A 21,302-nucleotide genomic window follows, 5' to 3' on the forward strand; every position below is an offset into this window, starting at 1 on the left:
CAGTCCCCCCCTCCTCCTCCTCCTCACCCCAGTCCCCCCCTCCTCCTCCTCCTTCTCCTTACCCCAGTCCCTCCTCCTCCTCCTCCTCACCCCAGTCCCCCTCCTCCTCCTCCTCCTCACCCCAGTCCCCTCCTCCTCCTCCTCCTTACCCCAGTCCCTCCTCCTCCTCCTTACCCCAGTCCCTCCTCCTCCTCCTCCTCACCCCAGTCCCCCCTCCTCCTTACCCCAGTCCTCTCTGGTCAGCAGGTTATCGGTGAAGAAGCGACTGTCCAGCTCGCTCACCAAACAACAAGAATCCAAAGTTTGAAATAAACCGAGTATAAAACCAGGCGGCGGCCGCCATGAGCCGCTCCAACTGGCCGAGACCAGAGACCAGCGCGGCGTCACTGCCGCTCGGCCCCAACTCACTGCCCGAGCTCCGCGTCCGACTCCCACTGAGGCCCCGCCCGGGAACCCGCCCCTCACTCTGAGTGACAGGCGCTCCGGCCAATCCGCTTCCCCCGGGGAGACCCGCCCCGGGAACCCGCCCCCTCACAGAGTGACAGGCGGTCCGGCCAATCCGCTTCCCCCGCAATAGCCCCGCCTCGGGAACCCGTCCCTCACTCTGACTGACAGGCGCTCCGGCCAATCCGCTTCCCCCAGGAGAGCCCCGCCCCGGAAACTCGGCTCCTCCCTTTTCCCTCTCCGTTTCCCAGCCTCAGTAAAATGCCCATTTGACTCTCGGGCGGGTGATGGGTGCAGCCTGAAAAGTCAGGGCCTGTTTTTTCTCCTTGTAAACCCGAAATTATTCCATCCCGCTGTACGCAGCAGTTCCCGGGATACACGAGTGATCTCAGACTGGGAACCCGGGAGGCTCCGCCCCCGGAAACACCACTCCAGCAGTTTCAATCAGGAAGGGCTGAAACTGAATCATGGCTTCCAGACACCAGGCGGAGAGTTTCACAGAGGATTTAAATTGTCCCATTTGTCAGGATTTCTTCACCGATCCGGTTTCACTGGAGTGTGGGCACTACTTCTGCCGCTCCTATATCACAGTGTTGGGAAAAGAAGGAGACAAACTCCTGCCCGGAATGTAGAGAGGAGTTTCCGGAAATAAACCTCAGAGTCAGCCGGGCCTTAGCGAGTCTGGCCGGGAAAGCGCGAAAATTAAACCTGAATCCGAAAGAGAAGGAAAGTAAACTTCACTGTGAGGAACATCAGGAAGAACTGAAGCTGTTTTGTGAAACTGACAAGAAATTGATCTGTGTGATTTGTAGAGATGCGCGGGAACACAGAGAGCACCGCTTCATGCCCATTAAAGAAGCTGTTGGAATCTACAAGGTAAAAGGAACAGATTTGTTCACCTGATTATTTTATCACATTTTCATGGTCTAACACTTTTATTCTGTGATTTTTCTCTCCCAATCCCAGGATCAACTGAAATCTTCCTTAGATTCTCTCACAGAGAAGAAATCGGCGGTTCTAGAAACGGAGCGGCGGCAGAAACAGAAGATTTCCGAAATTAGGGTAAATCGCCCTGTGCTGATTTTCGAAGTTTGATTCGGTATTTTTGGTTTTAATGCGGAAAACTATCATTTTTCACATTTCACTTGGTAGGAACAGTCGAGCAGTCTGCAGACCCGCATCACATCCGAGTTCGCTAAAATGCACCAGATTCTCAGTGAGAAAGAGCAGCGTTTAATCAGAGATCTCAGGGAACAAGAGGGGGAGATTCTAGAAACAATGGAGGAAAATCTTCGACAGATTCAAGAGAATTTAAATTCTATTCAGGAGAAACTCTCAAAGCTGCAGAAACAGATGGAGCAAAAAGACGAGCTGACATTTCTGAAGGTGAGGATTATATTTCAGTTTAGTTCAGTGAAAGTTTAGTCACAAAATGACGGGTGAGAATTTTGACATAAATGCAGCATTTTCCCAATAATTTGTCACTGATTTAAACCGATCGAGTGTTTTCTCCATTTCTGGGCGGATCTGCTATTGTCACCGAACTAATCGGCCTCCCACAATATCTACAGGATCCCGGGAATACCTGCAACCACCCCGGGAATGAGTTGCCGTGATCTTGATATTTAGTCTGTAATTATTTCTGTGGTGCCCAAGTTTAATATTCTCCTGAAATTCACATTCCAATCCAGTTCCAGTCCCATGTTGTGAGTGTGTGGGTGTGTCTGGTAGGGTGGGTGTGAGAGGCACTGTGTCTGTGAGTGACACTGATATTAGAGTGACACTGATATTAGAGTATCAGGTACTAGAAATCAACAAGATTTTTCCACTATATCCTGTTTCTATAAGAAGCATTTAATAATTGTTCGTGTAATTTCTGATGGCCTGTTTTCAAATATGCCGCTCATAGAATTACACAGAATTTTACAGTACAGAGACCGGCCATTCGGCCCATCAGATCAATGTCAGTGTTTATGCTCCACACGAGCCTCCTCCCACCTTACTTCATCTCACCCTATCAATATATCCTTCTGTTCCTTTCTCCCTCATGTACTGATCTCGCTCCCTTTTAAATACATCGGTGCTATTCTCCTCAACTTGTGGTAGCGAGTTCCACATTCTAAACACTCTCTGAGTAAAGAGATTTCTCCTCAATTCTCCTTTGGATTCATTACTGACTCTCTTATATTTATGACCCCTCGCTTTAGACTCCCCACAAGTGGAAACATCTTCTCTACATCTGCCCCATCGAATCCTTTCATAATGTTAAAGACCTCGCTCAGGTCTCCTCTCAGTCTTCCCTTTTCTAGAGAATAATCTTTCCTGTTCACTCTTTCCTGTTAGTTGTACCCTCGCAGTTCTGGTATCATTCTTGTAAATCTCTTTTATACGTTCTCCTGTGCTTCGATATCCTTTTTGTAATATCCTCTTTCTACCTGTGTGTGGGCAGCAGTGAGAATTGGGAATTATCAGCAGCTTGTAACAATCTGGGTGTAATTTCTGCTGTCCCGATATAGACGCTCAGTCTCTGTCAACTCAGATTGTGTTTTATTTATTTCAGGAAGAAACTTGTCAGAAGAGGAGGTAGGCCATGCTCTTTACTGAAACTCTGCACTGTTTGGTAAAATAGCTCAAAAAAGTGTTTATGGTCAATTTATAACCAATTGTTTGATATTTGCAGGATTAGCGATGACGATAATATACTGACATTAGCAGATACCGCCCTGTCTATCGAAAAATTCAACGGCCCTTTACTATACACAGTGTGGAGTGAAATGCTGGTTTCCATTAACACCGGTAAAACTCATATCAGTTCCTTTGGCCTGATTTATATCTCATAATAATTTGATTCGTTATACATAAAAATATCATAGAAAGTATCTTTTAGTACTAAGTAGTTGCAAATGAACGCCGTTAAAAGTGGGCCTGGATGGAGTTAGTGTTATTCACGCATCAAATCCATCTTCTAAAAAGCATCGCCTTCAACTGGTCAGCTGAAAATGTCAGCTCCCCGAACATGACCAACACAGGGACCCTCAGATGAACCACAGCCTCCAGAACCCATCGATACTTTGCACATTTCAGCAACAGGAAACACCGCCCTTCCCAGCTGAACCTTTCCTCCTCTACAATACTCATCTCCTGATCCATCTCCATCTTGTGTGTCAAACTCATGTCCGTGACTGTAGTGCCCGCGTATCAATAATACACGGACTGCAGGAGAACAATAATAACAGGTATTTACTGAACAGAGGGTAAGCTTAAACTGAACGTACAGAAGCCTGCTATGGCTTTATATACAGGTGTGGTCACTGCCGGTACTGCAGTATAAAATCAGTTCTCTTAAAGGTACATACACAACAATTCCTCCCCTTTTTGATAAACAGTACATAACATTCATTTAACAATTAAATAATAACTAATTACAATTACAATTTTCTCTGTACTATATACATCAACTGAAATAATCATTTATAAGTTCAGTCTTTGAGGAGGCTTCCTGATCCTGTCTGGATAGCACCTTTCTCGAGTATCCTGTTCTTGCGGCGGAGTCGATTCTGGCTCATTGTCATTGGTTGGTTCGTCAGCTTCCAATACCACTGATTCTGAGGTAGACGCAATCTGTACTTCGGGTTCATTACCAGGTGCATATGCTCGTGGTATGGGTTTGGCTTGTTCCTGTGACTCTAGAATCTGGTCAGCATGGCGTCTTACGATGCTCTCTCCAACGTCCACTGTGTACATTAGTGGTCCCTGCTGTGTGCATATCGTTCCTGGCTGCCATTTTTCTGTTCGGTAGTCGCGGGCCAAGACTGGTTGCCCTATCTTGAAGCTCCTGGTTGGCTTCTCATTGATGTGCTGGAATTGCTTATCCTCAACATCTCGTCTTATGTTTGGTTTGAGCAAATCCAGGCGACATCTTAGCCTTCGGTTGAAGAACATTATGGCTGGAGCTTGGTTGGTGACTGCATGTGTCGCATTCCGGTAAGCAAACAAGAAATTATCCACCTTGTGTTGTAGTGGTATGTCGTCATTATACAATCGCCTTTATTGCCTTTTTAAAGGTCTGAACAAACCTCTCAGCCAATCCATTTGTGGCTGGATGATATGGGGCAGATGTGTAATGTTTCACCCCATTATTCCTCAGAAACCTCCGGAAATCCTCAGACACAAACTGTGGTCCATTGTCGGAGCAAATCTGTTCTGGCAAGCCATTCCTGGCGAAGATGGTCCGTAGGACTGCAATAGTTTTCTCCGTGGTGGTGGAGGACATTTTGATGACCTCTGGCCATTTCGAATGGGCATCCACGGCGATTAAAAACATTGAGTCCATAAATGGACCAGCAAAATCAATGTGTACCCGTTGCCATGGAGATGAGGGCCACTCCCATGGGTGTAGCGGGGCCTGTGGTGGAGCATTTTGGACCTTCTGGCATCCTGTGCATCTCTTGGTCATATCCCCTTGCTGCCACGCTGCTCCTAGCATTCTACAGGGTAATGGCGGCGACCCGCGGCTTCGGCGCGTCTCACTTTTCCTTCCCCTCGTTTTATTTTCTCTACGCTGCCCGGTTCTTGAGCACCGACCGCGCTCCACCCTCTCTCTCTCTTTTCCTCCCGACGATGCTGCACAGCCCCTTTGCAGAGCCGCTCGATCGAGCTCGAGCCCGCCGCAGTCCGGAAGGGTCAGCGCACTACCTGCTACCAGCACGATTTGCTGGAACACCTTGACTGGGGAGCCAAGTCCAGCTCTCCACAACCTCCCCTGCAATTCTCCGAACTCCGATGGATCACTGGGCGGTTGCCCGCGGTCGACGCCTGTTGCTCTGACTTCGACCTCCAAGAAGCTTCTTTTCAGGGAAAGATCCTCGTGAGGTGATGCAGTACTGCAGGTGAATTCGAACCTGCTCATCGCCAGTGTAGTGTCCGCGTATCAATAATACATGGACTGCAGGAGAATAATAATAACAGGTATTTACTGAACAAAGGGTAAGCTTAAACTGAACGTACAGAAGCCTGCTATGGCTTTATATACAGGTGTGGTCACTGCCGGTACTACAGTATAAAATCAGTTCTCTCTCAAAGGTACATACACAACAGTGACCAAGGTCAGGACAGGAAGCCTGGGAGCGAGGCTTTCTCTGCCTGTTGAGGGAGGAGTGGTGAGGGATATAGAGTTAGCTGGTGCTCACTGTGGACCTGGGGAGCAAGCACTGGATTGCAATCCACTTCCTGAAAGTGTCACCGAGGCTTATTCTCTCAATTGCCTTGAATCATTACACTCGCCCTAGACAGTTATGGCTTATACATCCAGGGATAGCTTTAGGGTAGAGGTATGACAATGGTGCATCACATTGAATAACCACTGGTGTTTTGCCTCCACATGCAGCCCCGTATGAACCCTATTTGTTTGCATGGACCAGGCCGGAGATATCTGGAGGTTAAGATATTATTGGCCAATATTTTCTTGTCCGCATTGAGGAGGGATTTAATTTTCTCGGTAGGGGACCTATTAGTTGGCATGGGACCAGGTCACTATTTTTCCCAGATTGCTCCGGCTGCTTGTCCTAGTGCCCTGTGTCCACTGGAAGGTTGTCCCGTTGGGAGTGAAGAGCACAGTTTAGGTCTCCACTCATGGTTACTGTGCTGTCCATACGTGGGGCGAGTGTGAGGATTGCTGATGTGGGGAATGTGGGGACACCTCATTCAGGACACAGAACTGAAGCATCACTTTGGGTTCTCCTGTTATTCGAGATTCTTTAGGATGGAGCGGCCTCCTTCTCCAGGAATGCGTGTCTCAGAGTAATGGGAAGGTTCCTGTTGATTAGTGTGACTATCCTCTGCTCTTGGGTCAGTAGAAGGCGGCCAGCATTGGTCCCACCCACTCACTCACAAACTTGGTGTGTTCTGAGGGTGGTGAGGAGGATCTCCTGTAGAAATGGAGCATCCACCTGTTCTTTTATGTCAGTCAGTTTTGTTTTGTCTGATTATGTGCTGGAGTCTGTTGAGATTCGTGGATATAATTTGATTGATGGACTGTATTCAGGGTGATGTCGGTTTGCTGTCTCCAGGGTGTCTTTTCCACTTGTGGGTGTCTCTGAATCTGGGGCCTGCCCGATTGTACCAGTTTTGTTTGTGTTCCTGTCCAGGCTGCTGTTCAGACTGATCGAGTTGTGGACCACAGCTGCTTCATCCTCTTTTTTTCCTCTACTTTTTCCCTTGAATTATTTATTCACTGCCCTTCCTTACCTTTTCCCCTGTTGTAGCTCGTTTCCTCACTCCATCTGCGGGATGTGTTCTTCATCCAGTTAGGTGTTTGTCCCCTAATACGCTAAATATACATTGGCTGTTTACAGAATAATCTGTATTAAGACCCCTTTAAACGAGCTTGAAAACTAGGAAATAATGAGTGAACAGTTTAATACTTTTCAATCATATTAAACCACCCAATACATACAGTGACTGAGATTACTGGTACAGACAGATCATAGTGACCGTGAAATTTCTGGTACGGACAGATTATACAGTGACCGTGAGATTACTGATACAGACAGATCATACAGTGACCATGAGATTACTGGTACAGGCAGATCATACAGTGACCATGAGATTACTGGTACAGGCAGATCATACAGTGACCATGAGATTACTGATAGACAGATCATACAGTGACAGTGAGATTACTGATACAGACAGATCATATATTGACCGTATGATTCCTGGTACAGACAGATCACAGATTCTAGAATGGTGCCCGCGATTGGAAAGTTGCAAATGTATCCCCACTATTAAAGATAGTTGGGAGAGAGAAACCTGGGAATTACAGACGATTTAGCCTGACGTCAGTATGAGGAAAAATGCTGGAATCTATTATAAACGATGCGGTAACAGGGCACTTAGAACATAATAATAGGATTGGGCAGAGTCAACACGGATTTATTGAAGGGAAATCGTGTTTGACAAATCTGTTAGTGTTTTTTGATGATGTAACTAGCAGAATAGATAAGGGGGAACCGGCGGATGTGGTGTATTTGGAATTAAAAAGGCATTCGATAAGGTGCCTTAACCAAAATTAGGGCTCGAGGGATCCTCTTTTGGTAAAACCATAAATTTAGATAGATAAAAACTGTAAATAAACCATTAAAACTGTAAATAAACCAATAAAACTTCAAATAAACCTTAATAATCAAATTAAAATTTGGTTCTCCAGCCCAATTATGCACTCCAGTCCCCGCGGCGCCCACCGGTCACGAAAGTGATCTAGCGCGCCGGCGGACACCGCGTGCTCCAGCTCCAGGGCCACCCGGGCGCGAACATGGCCACGGAAGAGAGGGAGGCAATCCGGCCGGACGACCCCCTCGACCGCCCGCTGCCTGGACCAATTAATGGCCTAAAGGGCTCGAGGGATTGGGGCTAATATAGTAGCATGGATTGAGGATTGGTTTACTGGACAGAAATCAGAGAGTAGAAATAAATGGTTCATTTTCGTGTTGGCAATCTGTAACTAGTCAGGTACCGCAAGGATCAGTGCTTGAGCCTCAGCTATTCACAATCTACATCAATGATTTGGATGAGGGGACCAAATGTAACATATCCAAGTTTGCTGATGATACAAAGCTGGGTGGGAATGTAAGTTGTGAGGAGGATGCAAGGAGGCTTCAAGGGGATATAGACAGGCTAAGTGAGTGGGCAAAAACATGGCAAATGAAATATAATGTGGACAAATGTGAAGTTATTCGCTTTGGTAGGAAAATAGCAAAGCAGCTTATTTTATAAATGGTGAGGGATTGTGAAATGTTGGTGCTCATTGGGACCTGGGTGTCCTCGTACACGAATCACAGAAAGTTAACATGCAAGTACAGCAAGCAATTAGGAAAGCAAATGGTATGTTGGCCTTTATTACAAGAGTATTGGAGTAGAAGAGTAAATGGGCTAGAAGTTCACTTTGGGCCCGCCAGCTGGCGTGCGCCCAAAAGATTACTGGGACAGACAGATCACACAGTGACACTGAGATTACTGGTACAGACAGATCACAGTGACCGTGAGATTACTGGTACAGCCAGGTCATACATTTACCGAGAGTACTGGTATAGACAGATCATAGGGACCGTGAGATTACTGGTACAGACAGATCATACAGTGACTGGGATTACTGGTATAGGCAGATTACACAGTGACCGTGTGATTACTGGGACAGACAGATCATACAGTAACCATGAGTGTACCGGTATTGACAGATCATGCAGTGACCATGAGTTTACTAGTACAGTAAGATCACAGTGTCCGTGAGATTACTTGTACAGACAGATCATACAATGACCATAAGATTACTGGTACATAGGGATCATACAGTGACCATGAGATTACTTGTACAGACAGATCATACAGTGACCGTGAGATTATTGGTACAGACAGATCATACAGTGACCGTGAGATTATTGGTACAGACAGATCTTAGTGACCGTAAGCTTCCTGATGCAGACAGGTCAGATTCTGGAATGGTTCCCGTGATTGGAAAGTAGCAAAATGTACCCCCGCCATTTAAGGGAGCTGGGAGTGAGAAAACGGGGAATTACAGACCAGTTAGCCTGACGTCATTAGTAGGGAAATTGCTGGAATCTATTATTAACGTGGTGATTACAGGGCACCTAGAAAATAATAATAGGATTGGGCAGAGTCTACACGGATTTATTAAAGGGAAATCGTGTTTGACAAATCTGTTAGTGTTTTTTGATGTTGTAACTAGCAGAATCGATAAGGGGGAACAGGTGGATGTGGTGTATTTGGATTTTCAGAAGGCATTCTATCAGGTGCCACACGAGGTTGTTAACCAAAATTAGGGCTCATGGGATTGGGGCTAATATAGTAGCATGGATTGAGGATTGGTTAACAGACAGAAAACAGAGCGTAGGAATAAACGGGTCATTTTCGGGTTAGCAATCTGTAACTAGTCAGGTACCGCAATGATCAGTGCTGGGGCTTCAGCTATTCACAATTGATATTAATGATTTGGATGAGGGGACCAAATGTAATATATCCATGTTTGCTGATGATTGAAATCTGGGTAGGAATGTAATTTGTGAGGAGAATGCAAGGAGGCTTCAAGTGGATATAGACAGGCTAAGTGAGTGGGCAAGAACATGGCAAATGAAATATAACGTGGACAAATGTGAAGTTATCCACTTTGGTAGGAAAATAGCGAAGTAGAGTATTTTATAAATGGTGAGGGATTGTGAAATGTTGGTGTTCATTGGGACCTGGGTGTCCTTGTACACAAATCACTGAAAGTTAACATGCAAGTACAGCAAGCAATTAGGAAAGCAAATGGTATGTTGGCCTTTATTACAAGTGTATTGGAGTATAAGAGTAAAGATGTCTTACTGTAATTATATAGGGCTCTAGTAAGACCACACCTGGAGTATTGTGAACAGTTCTGGTCTCCTTACCGAAGGAAGGTTTTACATGTCATAGAGCGAGTGCAACGAAGGTTCACCAGAATGGTTCCTGGGATGGGGGGATTGTCTTATGAGGAGAGGTTGAGTAGACTGGGCCTATATTCTCTAGAGTTTAGAAGAATAAAATCAGAGAGTTAAATGCGTGGCTCAAAGACTGGTGTGGGAGAAATGGGTTTTGCTTCCTGGGACACTGGCACCAGTACTGGGGCAGGAGGGAGCTGTTCCGTTGGGACGGGCTTCACTTGGCCAGTGCTGGGACTAGAGTCCTGGCGGATCATATAACTAGGGCTGTAGAGAGGGCTTTAAACTAACTAGTGGGGGGGGGGGGGGGTGGTGGGGGGGAGGTTCCTTGAGAGAAAATAATAAAAATGACAACAGAGAAGGTCAGAGACTTAGGTAGCGGTGGGGAAATTAAAAACCAGAGCGTGTCAGGAAGGGGCAGAAGGTATGGAGTAAAAGGTAACGTAATAAAAAGGGCAAAAGCAGGAACTAAGTGTCACAAAACATATTTGAAAGTTCTCTATCTGAATGCACGTAGCATTCGTAACAAAATAGACGAGTTAATGGCACAAATAACTACATATGGGTATGATCTTGTGGCCATTACAGAAACATGGCTGCAGGGTGACAATGCCTGGGAATTAAACATACCAGGTTATTTAACGATCAGGAAGGACAGGCAGGAAGGAAGGGGAGGTGGGGTGGCTATGTTAATAAAGGAAGGAATCACTAATACAGAGAAATGATATTGGGTCAAAAGATCAGGATAAATGAAACAGTTTGGGTGGAGGTAAGGAATAATAAGGGGAAAAAAACACTAGTGGGTGTAGTCGATAGGACTCCGAACAGTTGCAACTCTGTTGGACGAAGTATCAATCAGGAAATAGTTGAGGCTTGTAATAAGGGAACATCTATAATTATGGGGGATTTTAACTATCATATTAATTGGACAAATCAAATTGGGCAGGGCTGCCTTGAGGATGAGTTCATGGAGTGTATGAGGGATGGGTTTCTTGAGCAGTATGTAACTGAACCGACCAGGGGGCAAGCAACCTTAGATCTGGTCCTGTGTAATGAGACAGGATTAATTATAAATGTCCTAGTAAAGGATCCCCTTGGAATGAGTGACCATAACATGGTTGAATTCCATATTCAATTAGAGGGTGAGAAGGTTGGATCTCAAACAAGCGTGCTAAGCTTGAATAAAGGAGACTATGAAGGAATGAGAGCGGAATTGAGTAGAGTGGATTGGGAAAATAGATTAAAGGGTAAGACGATACATGATCAGTGGTGTACATTTAAGGAGTTATTTTACAACTTCCAAAAAAAATATATTCCACTGAGAAGAAAAGGGTGTAAAAGAAAAAAGACAGCCATCCGTGGCTAAGTAAAGAAATTAAGGATAGTATTCGACTAAAAACACGGGCATATAAAGGTAGCCAAATCTAGTGGGAGGATAGAGGATTGGGAAAACTTTAAAAGACAGCAAAAAATAACAAAAAGATTGATTAAGAAAGGGAAGATAGATTATGAAAGTAAATGAGCAAAAAATATAAAAACAGATAGTAAGAGTTTTTATAGTTATATAAAAAGAAAAAGGGTGGCTAAAGTAAATGTTGGTCCCTTAGAGGATGAGACCGGGAAATTAATGGTGGGAAATATGGAGATGGCAAAAACACTGAATATTTTGTATCAGTCTTTACAGTAGAGGACACTAAGAATATCCCAACACTGGACAAACAGGGGGCTATAGGGGGAGGAGCTAAACACGATCAAAATCACTAAGGAAGTGGTACTTGGTAAAATAATGGGACTCAAAGCGGATAAATCACCTGGACCTGATGGCTTACATCCTAGGGTCTTGAGGGGAGTGACGGTAGGGATTGTGGATGCATTGGTAATAATTTTACAAAACTCCCTGGACTCAGCAAAGGTCCCAGCAGACTGGAAAACTGCTAATGTAACACCCTTATTTAAAAAGGGCAGCAGACAGAAGGCTGGAAACTATAGACCGGTTAGCCTAACATCTGTGGTAGGTAAAATTTTGGAGTCCATTATTAAGGAGACAGTAACAGGACATTTGGATAATCATAATTTAATAGGACAAAGTCAGCATGGTTTTATGAAGGGGAAGTCATGTTTGACAAATTTGCTGGAGTTCTTTGAGGAAGTAACATATAGGGTGGATAAAGGGGAACCAGTGGACATAGTGTATTTAGACTTCCAAAAGGCATTTGACAAGGTGCCACACAAAAGATTATTGCTTAAGATAAAAAAAATCACAGGATTGGGGGTAATATTCTGGCATGGATAGAGGATTGGCTATCTGAAATAAAGAAGAATAGATTTGCCTTTCTAATCTAGGCTTTATTAACTTTAAAAAATCCAGTAGAGCATCCTTCCACACCCAGTCTCCAACATGACTGGAGAGAACTGAATTTAAGATGGCCACCACAGATCACCTGACATGAACTACCAATGAGTTTACAGCATATATCTCAAGGTAGAAACAACAACCAATTACAATACTTCTTACTAACACAGAAAACAACCACCACATTCACCAATCACAATACTTCTTATTATTAAACATAGGAAATAAATCACCACATTCACCCCTCCTTTTAAAACATGCTCCAACCTAAATAACCTTTACAATTTATAATTAATTTACTTACAACTAAAATACAAATAATATTTCAACAATTTTAAAACATTACTATCAATTTAAAAGTCCATTTTCAATCGGTCGACCGGATATCTTGTTCGTGTCGACCTTCTTAACCTTGGTGAAATTCCTTGCCCTCCCACACCCGGAGACACCAAAGTATCTTCTGCAGGAAGGCTATCCATATCCTGATTATCAACGGTTTCCAGATTAGAAATCCCATCAGGAAGTAAACTGGAACGGTCATGAACATCCATCGAAGGCTGACTAATAGAAGTATAATTATCTGCAATAGGATTGGAAATATTCGTAGTATCTATAACGACATCCACATTATTTGAATCATGACTATTATTAGTATCCTCGGAAGGGGGCTGGCCACCACAAGGAGCCAAGTCTTTAATTGAAACAGTACTTTCTTTCCCATCTTGGAATCGAATATGAGCATATTGGGAATTTGCCTCCAACAGCTCCACCTCCTCCACTAAAGGATCATATTTTGACAATCTAACATGGCGTCGAAGCAGCACAGGTCCCTGCATAGTAAGCCATGAAGGTACCGAATATCCCGTAGTAGATCTCCGCGGATAATTAAAGAGCCTTTCATGGGGGGTCACATTAGTAGCCGTTGAAAGCAATGATCTAATGGAATGCAGGGCATCAGGCAGTACCATTTCCCACTGTGTATTCTTAAGGTTCCGGGATGTCAAAGCCAACATAACTGCCTTCCAGATCACCCCATTGTATTGTTCGCACTGTCCATTACCCTGGGGGTTATACGGGGTAGTTCTACTAGTAGAAATTCCCCGACTCTGAAGGTATTCCTTCAACTGGGAAGACATAAAAGAACTTCCCTGATCCGAATGGATATACGCAGGCATCCCAAAGATGACAAAAAGTTGAGTCAGACATTTGATAACTGTAGCAGCTGATACATCTGCGGAAGGAAAAGCAAAAGGAAACCTTGAAAACTCATCCACAACAGTAAATATGTATCGATTTTGAGTCGTTGAAGGAAGAGGCCCCTTAAAATCAACGCTCAGACGTTCAAAAGGAGAAGTAGCCTTTATAAGATGAGCTCGTTGAGGCTTAAAGAAATTCGGTTTACACCGAGCACAGATAGAACATGATGAAGTCATCCGCTTGACGTCTTCAACTGAAAAGGGCAAATTCTTACTGCGTACGAAGTGTATCATCCTCGTAACCCCAGGATGACATAAGGCATTGTGAAGATTAATAAGCGTATCTCCGTGAATCACAGAACAATAAGCCCTCGACAGTGCATCAGCAGCAACATTATCCTTCCCCGGACGATAAACTATATCAAAATGGTAACATGCCAACTCAATCCTCCACCTCATTATTTTATCATTTTTGATCTTTCCAAAATGTTTAACATCAAACATAAAGGACACAGATTTTTGATCGGTTACCAACGTGAAATGTCGCCCCGATAAATAATGTCTGCATTTACGCAGTGCTTCTACTATTGCATATGCCTCTTTCTCTATTGAAGAATGTCTTTTTTCACTATTGTTCAAAGTACGTGAGAAAAAGGCCACAGGTCTTCCATTTTGGTTCAGAGTAGCCCCAATTGCAAAATCAGAAGCATCCGTCTCAATCGCAAAGGGAACCTGCTCATCAATAGAATGCACAACTGCTCCTAGGATATCCTTTTTAAAATTATCAAAACATGTCCTGGCCTCCCATGATAGAGGATATGTCGTAACCCGAATAAGGGGCCGGATCTTCTGCGAAAAGTTTGCAATCCAATTAGAATAGTAAGAAAACAGTCCAACAACTCGTTGCAAAGCCTTAGAATTAGTAGGACAAGGTAAATCGATCAATGGTCGCAGACGTTCTGGATCTGGTTTAATCTTATTTCCCGAGATAATATGCCCCAATAGATTTACCTCCGTGGTCGAAAAGGTACACTTCTCTTTATTAAAAGTTAAACCAACTTTTTCCGCAGCTTGGAGGAATCTTTCTAAATTAGAATCATGCTCCACCCTTGATTTACCACACACCGTGATATCATCTAAATATGAAAAGGTGTCAGAGAGAGAGTTTTATCACTTATAAAAGCATCCATTGCCCGTTGAAAACAAGCAACACCATTAGTAACACCAAATGGTATTTGGCAAAACTGATACAGCTTTCCACCAGCCTCAAAGGCTGTATATGGTTGATCCCTCTTAACAATAGGAATCTGATGATAAGCACTCTTTAAATCAATAGTGCTAAAAAACTTATACTGAGCTACTTTGTTGATAAGCTCATCAATCTTAGGCAAAGGGTACGCATCTAATTGAGTATACCTATTAATAGTTTGAGAGTAGTCTATCACCATTCGTTTCTTATGCCTCTCGTTAGTAGTGACAACTACCTGAGCCCGCCAAGGCGAACAACTAGGTTCAATGATTCCTTCCAATAAAAGACGTTGAACTTCAGAATTAATAAATTCTCTATCCTGACTGCTATACCTTCTTGACTTGGTAGCAATTGGCTTACAATCCGGCATCAAATTAGAAAAAAGTGATAATGGAGAAATGGATAAAGAAGTTAATCCACAAATGGATAAGGGTGGCTTAGTCCCTCCAAACGAAAGACTGAGAGACTCGTGTAATTGAAGCACATCATGACCAATCAAAATATCCGCACAAAGATTAGGCAAAACAGATAGGTGTATATCAGTATACGGATTATCTAGAAGAATCAATTTCACAAGGCAACAACCAGCTACTTGTGAAGTAAGGGTCGTCTGAGCCATACACACCTGATAACAGGCAAGATTTTCAAACACTCTTCCTTCACAAACTGAAGACTTATAAAACTCTCGGTACTGCCCGTATCTATGAGAGCCTTCACTTCTAACCCATTAACTTGGGCCGTAACTATAGCTTTGTTTAGGCCATGGGCAAATGCAGCAGAAATTGATGCAATAAACGCCCTCTCTACAGGTTGAATAGTCGCAGAGGAGGAGGTAATTGAACCTAATGATTTACAAACACGTGCATAATGACCTCTCTTGCCGCATTTACTACACACAGCCTCCCGGGCAGGACACTTCAAACGAGGATGCCGGACGTTCCCACAAAAATAACACTTCTGAATCCTAGAGGCAACAGCCACCGAAGTAGAAGCGGTTTCAAAATCTAGTAAACCACTCCTATTAAGTCCACATAATTCCTTTTCGTCCGTAACTGCCGAAACCACAGTCGCAGGCCGATTAAGAGCATAAGAATCCGAACTTCTCTGAGCCATATCCAATGTAAAAGCTTGCTCAAAAGCACTCTTAAGATCCAAAGTCTTATTTTCTAACAACCGCTGACGAATTGATCTAGACAGTAGTCCATTAATAAAAGCAACCCGTACCGATTCTTCCTTATATTCTTCGGCCGTCATGGCTTTATAATTACAGTTAGCACTAAGGTGCCGAAGTGCTTGTAAATAAGTATCCAAAGATTCTCCCACCTGCTGCCTACGGGCAGATAGAAGGTAGCGTGCAAATACCTTTCTTTGGTTTAACAAAAATCTTCTCCAATGTAGAAATAGCCAAATCGTAAGTTTTACAGTCCAAAATATACTTATACACATCTGGAGCAATGTAGTTGATCAGCATATTCAGCTTATTCAGAGACTCTTGTTCCAACACACCCAAAAAGTTTGTAAATGTACAATACCAATGTTTCCATTTATCATCCACTCCTGCAGAATTAGGGTCAGCATTGAATTGTTCCGGTTGAAGATATCGCTCCATTCTGATAAAAAGTTAATAAATTGAAATAAAGAATAGATTTGCCTTTCTAGTCTAGGCTTTATTAACTTTAAAAAATCCAGTAGCACATCTTTCCACACCCAGTCTCCAACATGACTGGAGAGAACTGAATTTAAGATGGCCACCACAGATCACCTGACATGAACTACCAATGAGTTTACAGCATATATCTCAAGGTAGAAACAACAACCAATTACAATACTTCTTACTAACACAGAAAACAACCACCACATTCACCAATCACAATACTTCTTATTAAACATAGGAAATAATCACCACACTATCTAACAGAAGGCAGAGAGTTGGGATAAATGGTTCATTCTCAGACTGGCAATCAGTAACTAGTGGTATTCCGCAGGGGTCAGTGCTGGGTTCCCCAACTCTTTACAATCTATATTAACGATTTGGAGGAGGGGACCGAGTGTAACATATCAAAGTTTGCAGATGATACTAAGATGGGAGGGAAAGTAGTGAGTGAGGAGGACATAAAAAACCTGCAAGGGGACATAGACAGGCTAAGTAAGTGGGCAGAGATTTGGCAGATGGAATACAATACTGGAAAGTGTGAGGTTATGCACTTTGGCAGGAAAAATCATAGAGCAAGTTATTATCTTAATGGCAAGAAACTGGAAAGTACTGAAATACAAAGGGATCTGGGGGTCCTGGTGCACGAAACTCAAAAGGTTAGTATGCAGGTGCAGCAAGTGATTAAGAAGGCCAATGGAATGTTGGCTTTCATTGCTAGGGGGATAGAATATAAAAATAGGGGGGTATTGCTTCAGTTGTACAAGGTATTGGTGAGACCGCACCTGGAATACTGCATACAGTTTTGGTGTCCATACTTAAGAAAAGACATACTTGCTCTTGAGTCAGTACAAAGAAGGTTCACTCGGTTAATCCCGGGGATGAGGGGATGGACATATGAGGAGAGGTTGAGTAGATTGGGACTCTACTCATTGGAGTTCAGAAGAATGAGAGGTGATCTTATTGAAACATATAAGATTGAGAAGGGGTTGGATCGGGTGGATGCGGGGAGGATGTTCCCGATGATGGGTGAAACTAGAACTAGGGGGCATAGTCTTAGAATAAGGGGCTGCTCTTTCAAAACTGAGATGAGGAGGAACTACTTCACTCAGAGGGTGGTAGGTCCATGGAATATGCTGCCCCAAAAAGCTGTAGAAGCTACATCATTACATAAATTTAAAACAGAAATAGACAGTTTTCTAGAAGTAAAGGGAATTAAGGGTTATGAGGAGCGGGCAGGTATTTGGACATGAGTCTAGGTTCGGATCGGACATGGCCCTGTGGGTAGCGGAGCGGACCCTGGGGCCGTGTAGCCTAATCCTGCTCCTATTTCATGTGTCTAATTCTGTTAGATTCAGGAGATGGTTCTGTGATAGTAGATTGGCGGTTAGGATCAGATCAGCCATGATCTTATTGAATGGCGGAGCAGGCTCGAGGGGCCGATTGGTCTACTCCTGCTCCTATTTCTTATGTTCTTATGTTCTAAGTGATCTCATTGAAACATACAAAATTCTTGCAGGGCTTGACAGGGTAGATGCAGGGAGGATATTTCCCGTGTCTGGCGAGTCTAGAACTAGGGGTCACTGTCTCAGAATAAGCAGTGGGCCATTTCGGACTGAGATGAGGAGAAATTTGTTCACTCAGAGGGTGGTGAATCTTTGGAATTCTCCACCCCAGAGAACTGTGGTACCTAAGTCGTTGAGTATATTAAAGGCAGAGGTCGATAGATTTTTGAATATTAGGAGAATCTAGGGATGTGGGGATAGTGCAGGAAAGTGGAGATGAGGCAGCAGATCAGCCATAATCTTCTTGAATTGCGGAGCAGGCTCGAAGGGCCAAATGGCCGACTCCTGCTCCTATTTTGCATTTTCTTATGTTCTTAAGTTCTTATTATCATAGTGACCTTGACATTACAATGTTGGTCTCTTTACCAAAGGAAGGATGTGCTTGCCATAGAGGGAGTGCAACGAAGGTTCACGAGATTGATTCCTGGGAGGGCGGGACTGTCGTATGAGAAGAGATTGAGTAAACTAGGCCTGAATTCTCTTGAATTCAGAAGAATGAGAGGGGATCTCATTGAAGCATACAAAATTATTACAGGGCTTGATAGGGTGGATGCTGGGAGAATGTTTCCCATGAATCTTTGGAATTCTCTACCCCAGAGGGCTGTGGAGGCTCAGTCATTGGGTATATTCAAAACAGAAGTCGATAGATTTCTGACTAGTAAGGGCATCAAGGGATATGGCGATAAAGCCGGTGAATGGAGTTGCGGCAAAAGATCAGCCATGATCTCATTGAATGGTGGAGCCGGCTCGAAGGTCCGAATGGCCGACTCCTGCTCCTATTTCTTATGTTCTTATCATACAATGTCCATGGGATTACTGGTACAGACAGATCATAGAGTGACTGTGAGATTACTGGTACAGACAGATCATACAGTGACTGTGAGATTACTGGTACAGACAGATCATTGAGTGACTGTGAGATTACTGGTACAGACAGATCATAGAGTGACTGTGAGATTACTGGTACAGACAGATCATACAGTGACTGTGAGATTACTGGTACAGACAGATCATAGAGTGACTGTGAGATTACTGGTACAGACAGATCATAGAGTGACTGTGAGATTACTGGTACAGACAGATCATAGAGTGACTGTGAGATTACTGGTACAGACAGATCATACAGTGACTGTGAGATTACTGGTACAGACAGATCATACAGTGACTGAGATTACTGGTACAGACAGATCATACAGTGACTGTGAGATTACTGGTACAGACAGATCATAGAGTGACTGTGAGAATACTGGTACAGACAGATCATACAGTGACTGTGAGATTACTGGTACAGACAGATCATAGAGTGACTGTGAGATTACTGGGACAGACAGATCATAGAGTGACTGTGAGATTACTGGTACAGACAGATCATACAATGCCCATGAGATTACTGGTACAGACAGATCATACAGTGACTGTGAGATTACTGGTACAGACAGATCATACAGTGACTGTGAGATTACTGGTACAGACAGATCATACAGTGACTGAGATTACTGGTACAGACAGATCATAGAGTGACTGTGAGATTACTGGTACAGACAGATCATACAGTGACTGTGAGATTACTGGTACAGACAGATCATACAGTTACTGTGAGATTACTGGTACAGACAGATCATACAGTTACGATGAGATTACTGGGACAGACAAATCATACAGTGATCGTGAGATTACTGGAACAGACAGATCATACAATGATCGTGAGATTACTGGTACAGACAGATCATAATGTGACCATGAGATTACTGGAACAGACAGATCATACAGTGACCGTGAGATTACTGGTACAGACAGATCATACAGTGACCGTGAGATTACTGGTACAGACAGATCATACAGTGAACATGAGATTCCTGATACAGACAGATCATACAATGACCGTGAGATTCCTGATACAGACAGATCATATATTGACCGTGAGATTACTGGTACAGACAGATCATACAACTTTAAGTTTCTTTTTTTCGCCTTTTTTTCTCCCGTCTCAGCAGCTTTTCCTGTTTTCCCAATTCCCTGTTTGTTTTGTTCCTTTGCTGAGTTCCCAGATACCTGGTTTCTAGCTGCTGGCATTCTCTTATTCTCTGTGTGGCTAAATGTTCTCCTTCTCTTACTTCACTACGCTGCGCACAGAAATGGGCTGCATAGCCTGACCAGTGCTCCCCTTTGTCTAATTCGACCTTTCCCAGAGTCCCTTGACTCTGGACCCTCTCTATCACCTTCTGATATGACTCTGCTTCTTGACTCATCAGAAACGATATTAAATCAGTTAAACATAATTTTCTCAACTCTTTATCTGTGACATGCTCAACTTCTGTCTAGCCCGTCAATTGTACTAACTTGTTGCTATTAATACTGGTGGGTCGCAGAGTCCTAACCGCTCGAAGGTTTTCCTTCCTTAACTGACCAGGGCGCGCTAACCACGCCAGTCCTAGGATCTTGCCTGCACCGAATAGTTTATAAAAGAATCAGCTGTCAATCAACCTCCTGACTAAGCTCGCCAATTTATAAGATTCCAGAGATGCCAGGGCAGGCGATGTATTACTGCTCCACCATGTGGGAGCTGGTGGACACCATTTTGGTTGCTCGAGGAACTTCGGCTCCGTGTTGATGAGCTGGAGTCCGAGCTTCAAACACTGAGAAACATCAGGGAGGGGGCGAGTTACCTGGACGCTGTGTTCCAGGAGGCAGTCACACCCCTTAGATTAATTAATTCAAATTTGGTCCGTGGTCAGGGACAGTTGGGTGTGACTACGAGCGAGGCAGGTATGGGGAACCAGGAGTTAGTGGTGGATGAGACTCAGCCCTTGCTCTTGTCAAATAGTTACGAGTTATTACTCTCTGTGTGGGTGAGAGCAGGGACTGCAGTGAGGATGAGCAAACTGACCACAGCACCATGGTACAGGGAGCCATTCAAGTCGGGGGAGCAAAAAGAAATGTGCTAGTGGTAGGGGACAGTACATTTAGGGGGATAAACACTGTTCTCTGCAGACAAGAGCGTGAGTCCCGAAGGCTGTGTTGCCTGCCTGCTACCACAGTAAAGGACATCTTCTCAGGGCTGGAGAGGAACTTGGAGTAGGAGGGGACAGATCCAATTGTCGTGGTCCATGTAGGTACCAATGACATAGGTAGGACAAAGAAAGAGGTTCTGTTGAGGGAGTATGAGCAGCTAGGGGCTAAATTGAAAAGCAGAACCACAACGGTAATAATCTCTGGATTACTACCTGAGCCATGTGCAAATTGGCATAGGGTAAATAGGATCAGAGAGATGAACGAGTGGCTCGAACATTGGTGTTGGAGAAATGGGTTTCGATTCTTGGGGCACTGGCACCAGTACTGGGATAAGTGGGAGCTGTTCCGTCGGGACGGGC

General features: G+C 43.9%; 1 pseudogene across 1 annotated transcript in view; it reads left to right on the forward strand.

Moving 5' to 3' along the window:
- The first annotated feature begins 231 nt into the window (after window positions 1–231).
- The window catches only part of LOC147096361 (zinc-binding protein A33-like), a 37,839-nt pseudogene continuing 16,768 nt past the window's right edge, over window positions 232–21,302 (forward strand). The window contains exons 1-5 of the transcript XR_015074887.1: window positions 232–1,320; window positions 1,411–1,506; window positions 1,597–1,830; window positions 3,005–3,027; window positions 3,125–3,240. The product of XR_015074887.1 is annotated as a zinc-binding protein A33-like (transcript). The remainder of the gene's footprint in view (window positions 1,321–1,410; window positions 1,507–1,596; window positions 1,831–3,004; window positions 3,028–3,124; window positions 3,241–21,302) is intronic.

This window comes from Somniosus microcephalus, unplaced genomic scaffold (assembly GCF_052327205.1).
Source record: "Somniosus microcephalus isolate GS21.2 unplaced genomic scaffold, FLI_Smic_1.0 unresolved_chr1, whole genome shotgun sequence".
Taxonomy (NCBI): domain Eukaryota; kingdom Metazoa; phylum Chordata; class Chondrichthyes; order Squaliformes; family Somniosidae; genus Somniosus; species Somniosus microcephalus.